Source organism: Podarcis liolepis, assembly GCF_965112155.1.
Source record: "Podarcis liolepis genome assembly, chromosome: 8".
In the NCBI taxonomy this organism is placed as follows: domain Eukaryota; kingdom Metazoa; phylum Chordata; class Lepidosauria; order Squamata; family Lacertidae; genus Podarcis; species Podarcis liolepis.
Genome location: NC_139560.1, coordinates 79,957,501 through 79,976,360, shown reverse-complemented (window position 1 = coordinate 79,976,360; position 18,860 = coordinate 79,957,501). Strand labels below are relative to the sequence as shown.

Below are 18,860 nucleotides of genomic sequence, written 5' to 3'. Positions count from 1 at the left end.
TACATTTCTCCTTGCCACCAAAAAACGTATATTTGGCTGAGCTGCGGTTGGGGACTTAATGCCGGCTGAGCCAAAGAGCCACTGCGTTCAAAGCTGCTCGTTCCAGCGGAACTTCCTATAGGATTGTCCCTCGTGTAACCCACATGTTGTTGTTGTTGTTGTTGTTGTTGTTGTTGTTGTTTAGTCGTTTAGTCATGTCCAACTCTTCGTGACCCCATGGACCAGAGCACACCAGGCACTCCTGTCTTCCGCTGCCTCCCACAGTTTCGTCAAACTCATGCTGGTAGCTTCGAGAACACTGTCCAACCATCTCGTCCTCTGTCGTCCCCTTCTCCTTGTGCCCTCCATCTTTCCCAACATCAGGGTCTTTTCCAGGGAGTCTCGTGAGGTGGCCAAAGTATTGGAGCCTCAGCTTCAGGATCTGTCCTTCCAGTGAGCACTCAGGGCTGATTTCCTTCAGAATGGAGAGGTTTGATCTTCTTGCAGTCCATGGGATTCTCAAGAGTCGCCTCCAGCACCATAATTCAAAAGCATCAATTCTTCGGCGATCTGCCTTCTTTATGGTCCAGCTCTCACTTCCATACATCACTACTGGGAAAACCAGTTGAGTTGCCATAAGAGTTGCCAATTCATTGCAGTTCAACTATGTGTTTAGTCTTTTCAACATTATTACTGAGAATAATGCATTTCTGCAGAATGCCAAACAATTATAAAAGTTTGTTTCCCCCCAAAATGTGATACTTTATCATGATGACTTCACACACATCACACGCCCAATTGTTCCTATGGTATACAGAACAGGGTATTATAAGTCCAACAGCTTTTATCACCTAATTCTTCACATACCAAAATACATTTTGGACACAATGCCACGCTCCCATTTTCTCCACTGACATTTCCGAAACAATTCCACCAGCATAAAATTACCCAAGCGATCTGACAAGTGTAGATCTTGCTAATGTCTAAATTATTGTAGCAACGAGAAGCTGTGTGTTTTGTGCATTAAACTTTAAACATCATCCATAAAAGCTCAACTGCATGCCTGCTTAAATATGGGTTACGAAAATATCTATTATCAGAAAGGCTCAAATGGGATTTAACATTTGCTCTTCGGTTAAGTTGATGGTAATGCAGACTCCTTTTGTTTGTTTGGCTTTTAGGTGATAAAACTGAAAACATGAAGACAGCTTTAATTACAAGCATTCAATAATCCTACAGTATGTATGATAAAAAGGCACTGAGATTTGTTTTTAATAGCCCGAGGGGCTATTTTGACTTCTCTACTCATTTCTCCGTGTATTAAAAATGCATTATTAGTAGCGTTCACAAGATTGCTTAGAAGTCTGGGCTTTTTATCCTCCTCCTTTATTTTTTTTGTATACTAGAATTATCTGGTTTTCTTTTCTATTCATGCATTTAGTTAGCCTGATTCCTTTGAAAAAGTGAAGTATCTGCAGTTAGAAACTTATATATCTGAAATATTCAAGGATGGTTGAAGGACCAGATAATTCAGTTCCAGCAAAGTATGTACTTTGGGCCAAACTACACAAGGAATTAAATGTACTTTTCAATTTCATGTGCAGGAGGTGTAAAGACGGAACTAAACCCCTCCCCTATTGTGATCCAGGCAAAAATCTCCCTTACACATGAAGAGAGTTGTCTGCAAGGGAGAAGCAAAGGTAAGAAACTTGCAACATGCAGCTCTGCAAAGCAGACTTTGTGCAGCTGAGGAATGCGACAGTGTTATGAATGTCTAAATGTCTCAAGATTAAGCAAGACCACGATAAAAATATTTTTCATTCATTAATTAAATGTTATCTTTAACTTATCACTGCCACCCCATCTGAGAATTTGATCACCTTTCTGTATTTATTATGAATGTTTTATAGTTTATCTCTTTCCTGGAAGGATGGTTCTCTGCCATTCACTTCCTGGAATTCCAAACAGTGCCTTTGAAATCAATAACATAGCAACAAGCTTCTGTCGTTCTTAACAGTGGTCCATCAAGCCAACATCTGATGTCTTCCAGCAACCAGGTCTCTTGGTCCTTCTAGGGAGTCAAGAACTCTAATATAAGCCATGATTGAGGCAGTCACTTTTCTTTCATTCAGTATTTGGATTATAGGTATCTAGAGGCTTTCTCCTTGTGATGGCCTGGGAATCGGATTCAGAGGCTGAACCTGAGGAATCCCAGCCTGAACAGGAGTCCCCGCCTCCAGGGCCGGCTGAGCTGGGGCAGGGGCTTGAACCTGAAAATCCCTCACCTGTGCCGGATCCTCAGGAGCAGACACCAGCTGAATCCGCTCTGGCTCTGGAGGTGATCGAGGACCCATTGCCTGCAGGTGCTCCTCTCCCAGCCCTGCCAGAGGAAGCTGAGGTTGCCTCTGTGTCCAGTAACCTTCCAGCCTCTCCTGAGCTGCAGAGGCTCGGGGCAGAGAGGCAGAGGGAACTAAGTTCTCGCAGGAGGAGTGCTCGCCTCCAGGCCAGGAGAGGCGAGTCACCTGTGGACCGGGGCCGCTCTATGCCTCAGAGGAGATCAAGGCCAGCCAGCCCAGTCCCAGGTTGCGGGAGCAACATCGTTGGTTACCTGTTCCTGCCGGCACCCTGTCCTGCTTTCTGCCAGAGTTCCTGACCACGCCCGACTCCCTGCCTTGCACCCCGCTTCAGCGTCGGACCGGACATGGACCACGCCGCACGGTAACACCCCCCCCCCGAACCAGCATAATCATGCCATAGGCTATAGGATCAATTTAGTTGTGTAAAGGCAGTAGACCTGAGAATAATAATAATAATAATAATAATAATAATAATAATAATAATAAATTTTATTTATATCCCGCCCTCCCCAGCCGAAGCTGGGCTCAGGGCGGCTAACAACAATCAAAATAGTTCAACATTCTAAAACATTCATTATAAAATTAATTAAATCAAATTAAAATCAAATTAATGGCAACCATCAAGCAAAATTTTGTGCAGATTGCCAGAGGAGGGGGTCAGGCTGCGCCCTGACAAAAGGCCAGGTGGAACAGCTCTGTCTTGCAGGCCCTGCGGAAGGATGTCAAGTCCTGCAGGGCCCTTGTCTCTTGTGACAGAGCGTTCCACCAGGTTGGAGCCGCAGCCGAAAAAGCCCTGGCTCTAGTTGAGGCCAGCCTAACCTCTCTGTGGCCTGGGACCTTCAAGATGTTTTTATTTGAGGACCGTAAGTTCCTCTGTGGGGCATACCAGGAGAGGCGGTCCCGTAGGTACAAGGGTCCTAGGCCGTATAGGGCTTTAAAGGTTAAAACCAGCACCTTAAACCTGATCCTGTACTCCACCGGGAGCCAGTGCAGCTGGTACAGCACCGGATGGATATGATCTCGCAGCGAAGACCCCGTAAGGAGTCTCGCCGCGGCATTCGGCATTCCGCTGGAGTTTCTGGGTCAGTCTCAAGGGCAGTCCCACGTAGAGCGAGTTACAATAATCCAGTCTGGAGGTGACCGTCGCATGGATCACAGTGGCTAGGTCAGGGCGAGAGAGATAAGGAGCCAACTGCTTAGCTTGGCGGAGATGAAAAAATGCCGCCTTTGTTATAGCTGTAATCTGCGCCTCCATAGAGAGGGAGGTATCAAAGATTACACCCAAACTCTTCACGGATGATGATGGCACTAATTCCACCCCTGCAAGAGACAGGAGTTGCCCTCTCAATCCCATATCGCTCCGTCCCAGCCAGAGGACCTCTGTCTTCGAAGGATTTAACTTCAACCGGCTCCCACGTAACCATCCAGCCACAGCTTCCAGACATCTGGTCAGTGGATCTGGGGCCGAGTCAGGATGGCCATCCATCAACAGATAGAGTTGGGTGTCATCGGCATACTGATGGCAACCCAGCCCAAAACTCCGGACAAGCTGGGCGAGGGGGCGCATAAAGATGTTTAAAAGCATCGGGGAGAGAATCGCACCCTGAGGCACTCCACACACCAAGGAGTGGCGCGATGACAATTCCCCCCCAAGCGCGACCCTCTGTCCCCGACCGGAGAGAAACGAGCGCAGCCATTGAAGGACTGTGCCCTGGATCCCCACGTCGGCAAGGCGGTGGTCCAGGAGTTCGTGATCGACCATGTCGAAGGCTGCTGACAGGTCTAGAAGAATCAGCAGCCCCGGCCCGCCTCGATCCAGCTGCCTGCGGAGATCATCTGTTAGGGCGACCAGAGCCGTCTCGGTCCCATGACCAGCGCGGAAGCCGGACTGGAATGGATCGAGAGCAGATGTTTCATCCAGAAACCTACCAAGCTGTTCAGCAACCGCTCTCTCAATCACCTTACCCAGGAATGGAAGATTCGAAACCGGGCGGTAATTGGATAGATCTAAAGGATCTAATGATGTTTTCTTTAAGAGCGGACGCACCACTGCCTCCTTCAGTTCCCCTGGGAATATCCCGAAGTTGTTAAATGAATAGAGAACTGAACTCAAGGCAAGGAGTGGGTGGGGAGTAAAATATACCTAGCTATGTTGTCACCACTCAATCAGTATTTGTTTTGTAAAATCAGCCCTGAGTGTGTACACACACACACACACACACACACACACACACACACACACAACCTATGGAGAGCCTGCTTTATTTTTGTGCAACCCTGCAAATACTAGCAGCTTCCACTTTGGGGAAATAAATATTTTTTTAAATAAAAACAAAGCATGAAACTGCTTTTGGATTCAGCATAGTTAACATGCTCTTTCTATTTCAGGCTTCAATAACTGGTCTGTTGCTATGTTCTCTGTAGAGACATTCGTAATCTCTTCCTGTTCATTGCACTAAGCAAAACTGCTGATTCTTAATACTTGGGTTATTAAGGGGGAAATGGGCAGTTGAAGCTCCTTAAAATGACAGAGACTTCTTTCTGTATTGTCTTAATAAAAAAGATAACAGTATTGAAATCCCAAAAAGCAATGATCCCAGCAGGAAATCATTACTTATACTGTAATATTTAAAAAAAAATCAAATATTGCTCATTCTCAAGGACTGCAATGTAAGTAAAAGAACTCTCCTGATAGCCAATAAATTGATTCCAGTCATTCTACGGCTTGGGGTAGAGAGGTGAACAGGAGAGGGGGTGGAGTAAGGAGGAGAGCCTTCGACATCTCTAAGCATCTACATCTAACGCCTCCCTCCTGCTAGGCTTGCACCTGCTTCTAGTTGCCCATACCAACAGGCAAGCCTCTCACCATCAAGCAAGCCAGCCTTGCAGTTGAGAGAAGCAGCCCTAGAAACCTCTTCACCTTCAGCCAATTTACATCACCTGGCTCAAGAACCATAAAAGCAGAAGCAGATGCAATGTGGCAGGCTACCATTTGGTGAGAACAACCCTGAAAGGTATCATCCCTTTGGGGTTGTCACTTCAGGGTTGGGGAAAGGGCACCATTCTACCATGGTTTCCTGTGCTGGTCCCGGGGGGGGGGTACCGTGAGGCGTGGTCAGAGTCCGGTCCTGGGTCGAGGGTCTGGAGACTGTCCACCAAGGGCGAAGCGGGGTCCAAAGGAAGAAGCTGGGCATGGTAGGGAACTCCAGAAAAACAGGTCTGGGTCTGGCAGAAACAGGTTTCCAACAACGTTGCTCCCGCAACCTGGGACTGGGCTGACTCGCCTTTAACTCCTCTGGGGCCTAGGGCGGTCCCAGCCCACAGGTGACTCGCCTCTCCTGGCCTGGAGGCGAGCACTCCTCCGATAGAACTTAGTTCCCTCCGCCTCTCTGCCCTGAACCTCTGCAGCTCCGGAGAGGCTGGAGGGTTACTGGAGCCAGAGGCTGCCTCACCTTCCCCTGACAGAGCTGGGAGAGGAGCACCTGCAGGCAATGGGTCCTCAATCACCCCCGGAGCCAGAGTGGATTCATCTGGTGTCTGCTCCTGAGGATCCAGCACAGGTGCAGACCCTTCAGATTCAAGGCCCTGCCCCGGCTCAGCCGACCCTGGAGGCGGGGACTCCTGTACAGGCTGGTATTCCTCCGGTTCAGCTTCTGAATCAGATTCCCAGGCCATCACATTTCCTCCCCCTACCTGTGGGCATTACATGTGTGTGTTTATTGTATGTAGCATGTATTTGGATGTGTGTAGGCAAGTATGACAGACATAGGTTTAATGCAGTGTTTCCCAAACTTGGGTCTTCAGCTGCTCTTGGACTACAACTCCCATCATCCCAAGCTAGCAGGACCAGTGGTCAGGGATGATGGGAACTGTAGTCCAAAAGCAGTGGGAGACCCAAGTTTGGGAAACACTCGTTTAATGTTTCTGGGGTGTCCAGTGTTAGAGACTGTGGTGTGCCAGAGAATTTCTAAACCTTGGGTATGAGGTGGGGCAGGGAAGGGACTGTGAATGCCCCAGGTGAGAGATGGGGTGGAATGCCTGCCCCCCATTAGTTGTGTTCTATTTCTCAGCTGGGGGCTTGGCATATTTATGTTGAGCTGTATATGTGACCTAGTGTGGATTGATGTCTGCAGGGCCTGGTGGTATGGTCAACTGTGTATTCCCTTTCTTTCTTTTGCAGAGCGTTCCATACACAGAGTTTGCCTTGGAGGAAGAAGGAGGTCATTGGGCAACCTATCTTAGTTACTCTTTCAAGGAGTGAGAGGCGTTTGAGACGGGGTTATTTGCCTCTCACTCCTTGAATGAGTAACTACTCTTAGAGATGGAGATATATAAGCTTTACATTGGAATTGGCATAGGATACAGTGGTACCTCTGGTTACGGATTTAATTCATTTTGGGGTGCCATGCACACCCTGAAAAATCCACAACTAGAGGCGCTGCTTCTGCGCACACACGCGGCACGATAGAACGCTTCTGCGCACGCACGCAGAGTGCTTCTGCGCATGCACAAGCAGCGAAACCCGGAAGTATACACTTCCAGGTTTGCTGCAGCTGTAACCCAAAGATTCCGTATCTTGGAGGTTACGCAACACGGGGTACCACTGTATAGGAATTTCCCTGCTCAAGTGGTTGATTTTCTTGATATTCATGCAAATCCTACTGTAAAAAGAAACTGGTTGAATTCAGTACAAAAGAGAGCTCCCCAAATCTCAGGTCCTATGCAATAACACTTGTACAGTGTGCAGTAAATGTACTGCACTAGCAAAAGGGGCTTGTTTCCCCCCCCCCCTTCTTAGTTTTATTCTATATTGGCTCCTCTTCTGCTGCTGCTGCTCAGGAACAGCAAAGGTGATGGAAAATCAGAGGACCAGATATTATAGAGAAACAAGTCAATGAGAAAGGGAAGGCCAGCAAGTAAGCCGATTTGAGAGGTGCATGAGAATTTACTGGGAGATTTGAAAGAAGAGGGATGGCCAGTGAGTGGACCCCAGAATATGTTGGTAAAGTGGGACCAGATAAACTGAGGCAGCTCTATCCATCTTCATACAACATAAGGTCATTAGGAAGTCTGAAGAATATCGACTTGAAAGAGAAACTGCAAGATTCAGAATAGGGAACTGGTATATAGTGCCTAGGATGTGACTAAAGTATCAGAGACTGTGCCTCATTATTATTTTTTAAGTACAGTGGTACCTCAGGTTAAGTACTTAATTCATTCCGGAGGTCCGCTCTTAACATGAAACTGTTCTTAACCTGAAGCACCACTTTAGCTAATGGAGCTTCCTGCTGCCGCCGTGCCGCCGGAGCACAATTTCTGTTCTTATGCCGAAGCAAAGTTCTTAACCCGAGGTACTATTTCTGAGTTAGCGGAGTCTGTAACCTGAAGTGTATGTAACCTGAAGTTTATGTAACCTGAGTTACCACTGTATTTTAAAAGAGAGTGAACTTTAGATTCTCTAAAATGTCTTTGAGGAAAGGCTTACAGCAGTGTTAGTGATTCAGATCTCGCCTCCTGCCTTGTGTTCATAGGCACAAAAGGAGAAGCCTTAAAAAGAGGTACATAAGGACAAACCTATCCTCATGATGACAACAACTCAATCCTAGAAATGGCTGCTGTTTCCTCTTCTGACTCTTCTTCTTTGCAGCTTCTGCACACACAGGGGGAAATGACCCCTCGCCAGTTGACAGAATCATTCTTCTTCAGAAAATACAAACCGTCTGTTTTAGAGTGTACATATTTGTACAGTATACATCTTTTTCTGCTTTCTGAGGGGAGTCACAAAACAATGTAAAATAAATATTGTAAGCACATGGTTTAAAAATAAACCTTTTAAATGTCATAAAAGCAAAAAGAAGAAATATCATTTTTCTGCTCTATTTGTATCATAACAAGGTATTCATTTCCAGAAAATACCATTTTGCCAGGGCTGTGTGTGTGTGTGTGTGTGTGTGTGTGTAAAGCACTTTATTGTTATGTTAAGCAAAATTTTGCCAGCTACAACTGCTACTAAGCTACAGCTGTGCCTCTCATCATTTTCTTGTGATCCTCCCTGGTTTCTACATATCCTTTCACTCTTACATACATGGCCTCTGTTTCTATTCCTGCTTCTCTTCTGTCAAAGAGTAACCTTGAAATGGCCTTTCTGCACCATAGATTCTTCACCATAAGAGAAACTCCTTTCCTTGGGCTCTTGGCGTCTTTCCCACCCTCCCTTACTTTGAAACTCCTTTGGATTTAAGGAAAAGATACACTGCTGGTAGAATACATAATAATAGCAGGAAAAGGTGCTGTAATAATCTGCACCAACCAGCAAAAAGGGAAGTTTTTTAGGGCGGTTTGAAGCTCAACATAAAAAAAAAACGAAGATCGTGGCAACTGGTCCCATCACCTCCTGGCAAATAGAAGGGGAAGAAATGGAGGCAGTGAGAGATTTTACTTTCTTGGGCTCCATGATCACTGCAGATGGTGGCAGCAGCCACAAAATTAAAAGACGCCTGCTTCTTGGGAGAAAAGCAATGACAAACCTAGACAGCATCTTAAAAAGCAGAGACATCACCTTGCCAACAAAGGTCTGTATAGTTAAAGCTATGGTTTTCCCAGTAGTGATGTGTGGAAGTGAGAGCTAGACCATAAAGAAGGCTGATTGCCGAAGAATTGATGCTTTTGAATTATGGTGCTGGAGGAGACTCTTGAGAGTCCCATGGACTGCAAGAAGATCAAACGCATCCATTCTTAAGGAAATCAGCCCTGAGTGCTCACTGGAAGGACAGATCGTGAAGCTGAGGCTCCTGTACTTTGGCCACATCATGAGAAGAGAAGACTCCCTGGAAAAGACCCGGAAAGATGGAGGGCACAAGGCGAAGGGGACGAGAGAGGATGAGATGGTAGGCCAGTGTTCTTGAAGCTGCTAACATGAGTTTGACCAAACTGTGGGAGGCAGTGGAAGACAGGAGTGCCTGGTGTGCTCTGGTCCATGGGGCCACGAAGAGTCGGACATGACTAAACAACAACAACAAGGTAACCTGAAGCGTCTGTAACCTAAGGTACCACTGTATGGAGCCCACAGCAAGGCCATTAGAATCAACAGATGCATTTCTAGAATTGAATTATCTTCATAACTGGACAACAATAGGGTTACACACATGTAGCGTTTTGGATTGCTTTTTCCTCCCCCTAACGGCTTGTTTCATGTACGTACTTGAGCTATGTTTTGTATCCATATTCCAAAATCGTTCCCATGCTTCTATGTCTATATTATGACCAATATCTATTGCCCAATGTATCATTGAAGATTTTACTTGCTCATCCTTTGTTTCCCATTCCAACAATATTTTATATATTTTAGACAGCACTTTTACATTACATTCCAACAGGTCTCTAATTGTGATATTTGTTCCCCAAACCATTGTGTCCTATCTTTCTGAAATAGTTCATTCAAATGATGATCTTGTATCCATGTTGTTAATTTTCCTGATAATTCCTTAAATTCTTTTAATTTATACTCTCCTCCCTCTTGTTTCAATAAATTTCTGTACGTTGTCCACCCTTCTATCATATTCTTTTTCTTTACCACTATAGCTTCGAACAGTGAGAACCAAAGTGGTGGTTCTGCCACTAATAAATTCTTATATTTATCCCATACGCTATACAAGTTTTCCCCAATTATATGATTTGTAAATCCTTTAGGAACCTTTGCCTTTTCATACCATAGATAAGCGTGCCTACCATAAATATTGTCATGATCTTCTAAGTCTAGAATATGTGAATTTTCTAATGGCATCCATTCCTTCAATCAACAAAGAGAGGATGCCTCATAATATAGTCTCATATCTGGCACCAGAACAAAAAAAAAGACTTGAACCAAGTATGTGAGCCATGTTTTGTGTTGACAAATCTTTTTGAAGTTTACCTTTGTTAACAAGTCTTCTTTTGTTAACAAGGGTAAAAACTTCCAAAAGATATGTCAACTAAAAACATGGCTCAAGTACATGCAAGTCCTTTTTTTGTCCTGGTGGTGGTTGCTTAATTCTTGACTGATCATCTGTCTCCCATTGTCTCCCATCCTTTTGTCCCATGCTGCACCAGGTGAGGATCCCATCTTTCTGTTTCTATATTGTCCATGAGCAGATCCAAGAGAGACAGTTTTCGGGCCCACCATAGCCACATCCCATAGCTCAGGCACCCAGCAGCTATGCCAGTTTCACATTTTGACATTGGCCAAAGGGGCAAGTGAACTGTCGGGAAAACATGGAGGATATTGTGGGTGTCTCACTGCTCTATGCATGAAGGCAGAGACACACACTCCATGCATCTGTATCTCCCCCAAGAATAAGATAAAGACTCAAGGATGGGGATCACTGTTGCTTCCTGTTATTTTAAATTAATTACTGAACATTTATGAATACAAACTGCAAAAAAGTGAATAGCTTTGTTGAATGTAAAACATATTGCCTTTACTAAATAATTGGAGAGCTGCTTCTGTAGGTCAGCATCTTGACCATCAACAAGCCCCACAAGTCCATCTGAAAATCCATAGGGAAGAGCCTGGAATCTGTACTGTGACCTCAACTGTCAGGGGCCAGAAGACTTTGCCATATATTGCCTCCATATACTTCTGTCATAAATGTATCTCTGTGTGCATTTTAATTGCAAGCCACTTAGAAGGCCAATCTCAGCTGGAAATTATAATTCATAAATACATACACGCTTACAACAGTTCATTTTAGTTTTGTATAATAACAATTTAATGGAATTGCAATACTCGTCTACTGAGAATTTGTCAACTGGCTCATACTGTACTCTGCTTCTTCTTATGACAGAAAAACCTAATTTGCAGTGATGAATCTAAAGGTTGTTTAAATTCTTTTAGATTTCGTTTAGATTTCTCTAAATTTCTCCACATTTCAACAGTAATTTCAAATGAGAAACCACATTTTTGAGGCATTATATAACCCTTTAATCCACTGCTGAGTTACTAACAACAGCTGTATCTGCTATGACTGTTTTAACAAACTCTTCAGCATACCTTTTGGGTGGTTTACCCTTTGTGGCGCTTTCAGATCTGCATACTATACACTAGTCTTCCATGCTAGGCTTTTTCTTTTCAGGAGAATGGTGGGCAGGGTAGAGGCCTGGGTCGTCCTCTTATATACCTGCTGGGATTGACAAGGCATCTGACCCTCACCTGAATCTCATAGCTCTCTTGTAGCTGCCTCTGATTAGTTATCATTTAACTCTTGGGGGAAATAATTAACATCACACATCATGTGCATAGAAGTTGCCGAACCAATTAACCAGCTAGAAGGATTACTGTTTGTTGTTGTTGTTAAGTCGTGTCCGGCTCTTCGTGACCCCATGGACCAGAGCATGCCAGGCACTCCTGTCTTCCACTGCCTCCCGTCATTTGGTCAAACTCATGCTGGTAGCTTCGAGAACACTATCCAACCATCTCGTCCTATGTCGTCCCCTTCTCCTTGTGCCCTCAATCTTTCCCAACATCAGGGTCTTTTCCAGGGAGTCTTCTCTTCTCATGAGGTGGCCAAAGTATTGGAGTCTCAGCTTCAGGATCTGTCGTTCCAGTGAGCACTCAGGGCTGATTTCCTTCAGAATGGAGAGGTTTGATCTTCTTGCAGTCCATGGGACTCTCAAGAGTCTCCTCCAGCACCATAATTCAAAAGCATCAATTCTTCGGCGATCAGCCTTCTTTATGGTCCAGCTCTCACTTCTGTTAAGATTGTACAAAAACAAGATTGGGTGCAGGCCTGGCCAGGACATAGGCGTCGTGACTGTGACAAAGGTGACCTGTGTGCTTGCTTGCTTGATTAACAGCTGTTGGCAATTTCAAGGTCCCTGCTCTCCCTTCTTATGGTCTTTGTACTGCACCTAGAGACTCCAATAGAGAGCGTTCTATGACAGGAAGGAGGTTAAATGCCATGAAGGCTGAACTTGATTCCTTAGAGAGGAACAGGACATGGGAACTAGTTCCAGGCCTGCCCAGGCCACAAAAGGTTTACAAAGTTCAGTTATTGCAAAAGTTTTTCAGTGTTAATTTTATGCATTTTTTAAAATCGCCATGGCATTTAACAATATCTTATGTCCTTTAGAGGAAAAATTGTGAATGGTAGAATTTTAAATACCCGTCATCATCCTTGGCTTCACTCAATTTTGTTTATAACACTCTTCCATTTTCTTCTAGTTGTGGGGGACAGGAAGGGGGGCCTCACAAGTAGAGTAGCCTAGGGTTTCTCTCCATCCAAATTCAACACTGATTGAGGGAATACATAGAACAGATTTTGTGGGCTGCATGGGGGAAGGTGAAGGACAGGACGTTCCAATGAGCAAGCAAAAGTCCTTTAGCAAATGGGATGTTTCTTTGGATACAACTCTTAGGTTGAAATTCTAGCATGACTTATCTAGGAACATGTTAGTCCCATTGGAAAAGACAAAGGAATGGGACATAGGACTGAGTCGTCTAAGTGCCATTGATTTCAGCTTGCAAATTGCTTTTGCCGGGCTTTTTCTTTATTTTTACTGGGCCTAATTCAGAGGTCCGCATTCCAGAGTGGCACACTCCTCGCTTTTCCACGACTATAGGATCATCCAGCAGCGCAATTCATTCACATAGGTCTCTTTCTATAGACAAATTGCCCTTGCTGGATCAACAGTGAGTGGATTTTAGCAACTCACATGAGGGTGCTATGCCAGGAAAAATTCAACCACAGAAAAAGTTCTGGTGTTCACAGAGCCTCTCAAGATGGTTCAGAAATGGCAATAACATTCCAGTTCTTCTTAAAATAGTATTGTGATGGAAAGATTAATTTCCCATCTTTCAGATTAGTATTTTCAAGAGTGATAGTTTAATTTGCTTTTAAATAAGATGTAGCTAAAATTACCCACCAGGAACCAGAGTCTCAATACTCTTAGTTTAATAATTCAAATAATTAGTATTCAAAATATATTGCCGCCCGCTACTTAAAGGAGATAGAGAATGTATACCCTAGGACAAGAGTGCATTATCTCCCAATGACACATTTTCTTTATGTATTATCAAGATATGAGGGGAAACTCCCCCACATTTGATGTACAACTAATAAAACATTAAACGACAGAGCGATTCAAAAGGATCCATTAAGTACAACAATGTCTCCCATTTCAAAAGGATTGATATATCTGAATCATGAAAGAGTCTGAAACAAAATTTTCTTATTACTTCAACAAATGAGATTAAAACACTTAATTGCATTAATTATGTGACTGTGGATTTTCCTTCTAATATTGGCCTGAGCTGTTTTCTGCATTTAAATCTATCCAGCTTAAAGCCAAATAAGCAGATGGGGGAAAGCGGTGATCTTTTTTCCTATATATAAAAAACACCCTTGATAATTAAATGGCATAATGTCTTCATTACTAAGAAAGCAACTCATTTCCATTTTGTTTTGTTTTGTTTTGTTTTGTTTTGTTTGTATTGAAAATACATTTTGCGCTGCTGCTCTGCTCCAACTTATTTATGACTAGTGGCAGAACACACCAAGCCAACCCCATCAGCTAAAACTTTGAATTGGACTTCCACCTGTACAGTGGGGGTTCCCCCTTAACCCCCTTAAATTATCTAGAAGTGACAGGAGAAACCCCCCCCAAAAAAAAAAACAGTTTGTGTGGGGAGGAGGGGGGTCATTTCACCTGGCAAGTATTGAAATCTGCCCTTCAGAAAACTCATGAGGTAGAATTCAACTATGTCATATGCTCTAGGTATCAGCCCATTGGATTCCGTGGGTCTACATTGAGTGTTACTTGTACAGATACTGTAGAGAGCGGGTGGCGCTGTGGTCTAAACCACTGAGTCTCTTGGGCCTGCTGATCAGAAAGTTGGTTGTTCGAATCCATGTGACGGGGTGAGCTCCCGTGGCTCTGTCCCAGCTCCTGCCAATCTAGCAGTTTGAAAGCACACCAGTGCAAGTAGATAAATAGGTACGGCTGCGGCAGGAAGGTAAATGGCGTTTCCATGTGCTCTGGTTTCCATAACGGCGTTCCATTGCGCTAGAAGCGGTTTAGTCATGGTGGCCACATGATCCGGACAGCTATCTGTGGACAAACACTGGCTCCCTCGGCCTGAAGCAAGATGAGCGCTGCTACCCCACAGTTGCCTTTGACTGGATTTAACCGTCCAGGGGTCCTTTACCTTTTTTAGCTTTTACTGTACAGATGCCACTCTTCTGCTCATAGAAATCATACTGAGATACACAGATCAGAGGGGAAACCGGCTGCTTCTCCAAACCAGGGGCTGCATGCCAGTGGCAGGCAGGACCAGAGATAGAAAAGTGTGTGGCACCGGAGACAAAAAGTGGTTGGAGCAGTGTGGCTCTTACTTTTGAACAGAAGCTTATACAGTCGTAAAGGTAAAGGTAAAGGGACCCCTGACCATTAGGTCCAGTCGTGACCGGCTCTGGGGTTGTGGCGCTCATCTCGCTTTATTGGCCGAGGGAGCTGGCGTACAGCTTCCGGGTCATGTGACCAGCATGACTAAGCCGCTTCTGGCAAACCAGAGCAGCACACGGAAACGCCATTTACCTTCCCGCCAGAGTGGTACCTATTTATCTACTTGTACTTTGACATGCTTTCAAACTGCTAGGTTGGCAGGAGCAGGGACAGAGCAACGGGAGCTCACGTCCTAGGCTCTGTGGTTTAACCCACAGCGCCACCCGGGTCCCTATACAATCATACCTCTGGTTAAATATGCTTCAGGCTGAGCGTTTTCAGCTTACGCTCCGCAGTGACATGGAAGTAATGGAACGCGTTACTTCCGGGTTTCGCCGCTCGCGCATGCGCAGACACTCAAAATGAAGTCACATGCATGCACAGAAGCGGCAGATCGCGACCTGCAGTCACGGGTTGCATTCTACTCAGGATGCGAAAGGGGTTCTGGAACGGATCCCATTCGCATCCAAAGGTACCACTGTAGTCAGAATTTTCTATACACATATGATGTCAGGAACTGGCTGGATACTGAGCAGTGGTGACTGGCTCGGTGTGCACCAGGAGAACTGGGGTTAGAGACAGTTGCGGAGGAAGGGGCTTTGGTACCCGGGGCGGTGGGGGCATGTCACGTTGCCCATGGGGGCATGGCACATTTTGTGGGGGCGTGGCACATTGCACGTGCGAGCGTCCCAAGGGGGAGATGCGAGCATCATCCCAATTGGATAGGCACCCGCCCATGCGAGCATCCCAGGGGGGAAGGCATCTGCCCGAGCAAGCGTCCCAGGGGGGAGGCGTCACCCATGGCAATGTCACCCCCCCCGGCTGACACCCAGGGCCACTGCCCCCTCTGCCCCCTTCCTCCGCCACTGATTGGAGACTGACTTGGAAGAAGGGAGCAGTCTCCTGGGGGAGCCTGTAACAGCCAGGAGATGATAGTCAGAGTCAAGAGACACGGCAGGATTGGAGAGTGAAGAAGAGGGACAAGAAGGATAGATCAGGCTAGTGTGGAATCAAGAACTTCCACACCTCCTCCTCCACTGTCTTCCAGGACCAAAAGAGATACTGAAGACGGATTCTTTGCCTGCTTGCGCACAGCTCAGGTGGAGGGAGATACATGAGGTTGGGGGCAGGGTCCCTCTGTTCTGGCAACTGCCTCATCAGGTGCACATCTAGGAGTAGCAGAGAGAGATGTAGGACTGAGGGACATGCCTTTCCTAACTTCTAACTTTATACAATTGTCGATTCCTCCCTCTGGTCATTCCTTGCCTGACAGCACTGGGACACACATAAACATGGAGATGTGTGTCTAGACAAGCAAAAGGCCTCGTCGCAGTACAAGGGACCATTCCAGCCAAGAAATACACTGAAGGAAGACGGAGACCAGGGTTGGCAACAAAGGCATACCTAGGCTCCGTTGAGCTCTTGGCAAGGAGATATTGGCCACCAAGAGCACAGGAGGAGCTGCCCAGGGAGCATGTGGATAGGTGCGCAGGCCAGAGTGGAGAGCCACAATTTTTGTGCTTCCCTGGACCTGAATGCTTGATGGGGGCCAGCCCCTAGGAGAGGAGGTGTGGCTTGGGGAGAGTTCTAAGAGGGGCTGAAGCATCACATTCCAATCCTCCTGTCAGGGAACTGACATCGGAGCTAGAGGCGGAGGGAAGGCTCTCAAATGATGCTGGAGAAGGGCCCGGCAGGGAGAGAGGCAGCTCCGCAGAAGGGGAAGCCAATCAGCGCAACACCAGGGAGAAAGGGGGGCAGATGGGGGAATCGGCGAGAGGGCTCCAGGACTCTTCACCGGATACCAGCGGGGAGAGCACGGGTCCTCCGCTACCCACACCCACCCTGCGCAGAAGACCTCCGCGCAGAGAGAGTAGGAGGAGACTGGGTGTCAAACAACTTTTATGTTGGAAAAGATTTAAGAAATGCCCACTGACGGATTCTGCTAGCGACTGAGGCAGCCACGAAGTGAAGGGCTGCCCAGACTGAAAGGTTTAGCAAGGCAACAAAGCCTGGAGAGGCGGCAACTTACGCACGAGCAACCCATACACATTACACCTCCCTCCCCTTCAAAGTCACAAAATATTTTTATATTGAACAAACACATTTTGTTATAAGGCGAACAATATCCAAAAGATTTCATAAAGGGTGTTAAAATAATCCCCTTTCTTGAGCACTCCAGCTCCGGCCCAGTCTGTGCTAATGTAATACAACCACAAAGTAAACTTAGTACAATACTTGTTTCGTCTCAGAGGTTTATATTTTTCTTGGACGGAGCGCTTCTCTTCGTATTGATCACTCTGCATTTACAAGCTGCCTTTTTTAAAAAAAGAAGAAAACTGATTTGATGCGTCTGAGAACAATATTCTCGCAGCTAATAAGGATAGCTTCCTTGATGCTGAAAAAGTGAGCTCTGCTAATGCAGTGTTTGGGAAGGAATGGCTGAAGTGTCTCGTCCATTTCCTGGTAATTGGTAGGCTCCTACAATTGAGGTGCAAATAACTCCTTGCCTGAACTAAATTCTATAGGAGATGCTGAACATAAGTGTGGCCTTGCTGAGTCAGTTACACTAAATGTTAAAAATTGAAGCATTCCAGCATGAAAGGAGGGACTGAAATATTCCCCTCAAGCCCCTCCAGTCTTTATTTTATTGTGCCTGATTGATGATATTCACAGACCTTTCAGATTGCTGCTGTCACCTCCCCATGTCCCCTTCTAAGCTCCATCATAGCCTTTATCATTGCCATCAGCTTGCTAGAGATACAGTCCATTCAATGAGGGATCGCATAGCCAGTAAAACTCCAGCTCTACAGCATGTTTAGGTTAGGCTGTGCAGTGACTTCACAAAGCCTAAATCAGAATAGACTACATGATATCAGTTGACTCGGTATATGGACAACACTCTAAATGGGCATCACAGAGTGATACAAACATGCTGCCACACTGGGTATTTTCAGGGAAATGCTTATGAAGGGCACAATCCTGCATTTGGGCTTATTTCTGGTGCCGTTACCTTTAACCGCTGTGAATAAGAACAGCACACACACAAACCCAGATAAACCTGTGACATGATTCCTATCATTCATACACCGTTTCTAGCAATCAGAGTTGGGAGGAACTCGCCTCTTGGCAGTCTCCTTTAGCATAAATACATTTCACCTGATACAATTGGCCTGCTTAAATGGTACCCATAAACAATATCAGAAGTTAATTGTGTGAAACAATGTTTGTTATTAACATATGCCTGCTGGCTAGTTCCTCATAGATATCTAACCATAAATTGAAAATCAATAAAGCAAGAAACCAAATTAATTGTTTTTCCTCCCAAATCTTCTCCGTCTTGTCTCTCACTGTCTCTGGGTGATTCTGTAATTCATTCTGCACAGCAAGCGTGCTGTCTTTGAGTTCTTTCTGACAGGTTGCTCCATCTCTCATCTTTGAGATCCCTGCTCCTGCTAAAACTTGACAGGTTTTCCTTTTCACTTTTAGTTTTTAACCATCCATTTCTATTAAAATACTTATTCATTCTCATATTGTCTTGAGAATTGATGTAATGTTATTTTACATGGTCTGAGGCCTTCATTTCCCCAGCACAACCATGAATAACACGCTGGTCCTTCTGCTGCTCACTTCAGTTTTCTTTCCTCTCATTTTGATCACCTGTTCCTTTTGCTTTATATTGGTTCTTCTTCACTAGATTAAGCTTAAGCTTCTTTTATTTCTTTTTCCGTGTCTTCGTGATCTGTGTCTCTGTGCCCCACAACTCTGCTTTCTCTTCACACACCTTCTCTGTCTCTCTGTGATTCAGTTTCGTTTCAAACCTCATCTCTTATACATCATTCCTTGGATTTGTTCTACGTATCTTGCGGCACAATCTGCTGGTCCACCACCAACACAACTGGCTTTTCCCATCATTTTATTTAAGACATTATTGGATCTATTCAGTATTGCTTTCCCTTTCTGATTTTTCTTCGAAGGTCACAAACACCCAATTCACATTTAGTACATTAGCCCTTATCCTTCTGATTTCTTTTCCTTATGTGCTGTGTT

General features: G+C 45.3%; 2 long non-coding RNA genes across 3 annotated transcripts in view; one reads left to right on the top strand and one right to left on the bottom strand.

Moving 5' to 3' along the window:
- LOC310714445 overlaps nt 1-5,444 on the top strand; it is an 8,667-nt gene extending 3,223 nt beyond the window's left edge. For both annotated transcript variants that reach the window (XR_014529775.1, XR_014529776.1), the window contains exons 2-4: nt 1,161-1,217; nt 1,584-2,697; nt 5,156-5,444. This is a non-coding gene — a long non-coding RNA (uncharacterized lncRNA). The remainder of the gene's footprint in view (nt 1-1,160; nt 1,218-1,583; nt 2,698-5,155) is intronic.
- LOC310714493 overlaps nt 1-18,860 on the bottom strand; it is a 27,655-nt gene extending 8,795 nt beyond the window's left edge. The window contains exons 1-2 of the long non-coding RNA XR_014529837.1: nt 16,869-18,860; nt 15,840-16,431 (exon numbers count right to left, since the gene is read on the bottom strand). This is a non-coding gene — a long non-coding RNA (uncharacterized lncRNA). The remainder of the gene's footprint in view (nt 1-15,839; nt 16,432-16,868) is intronic.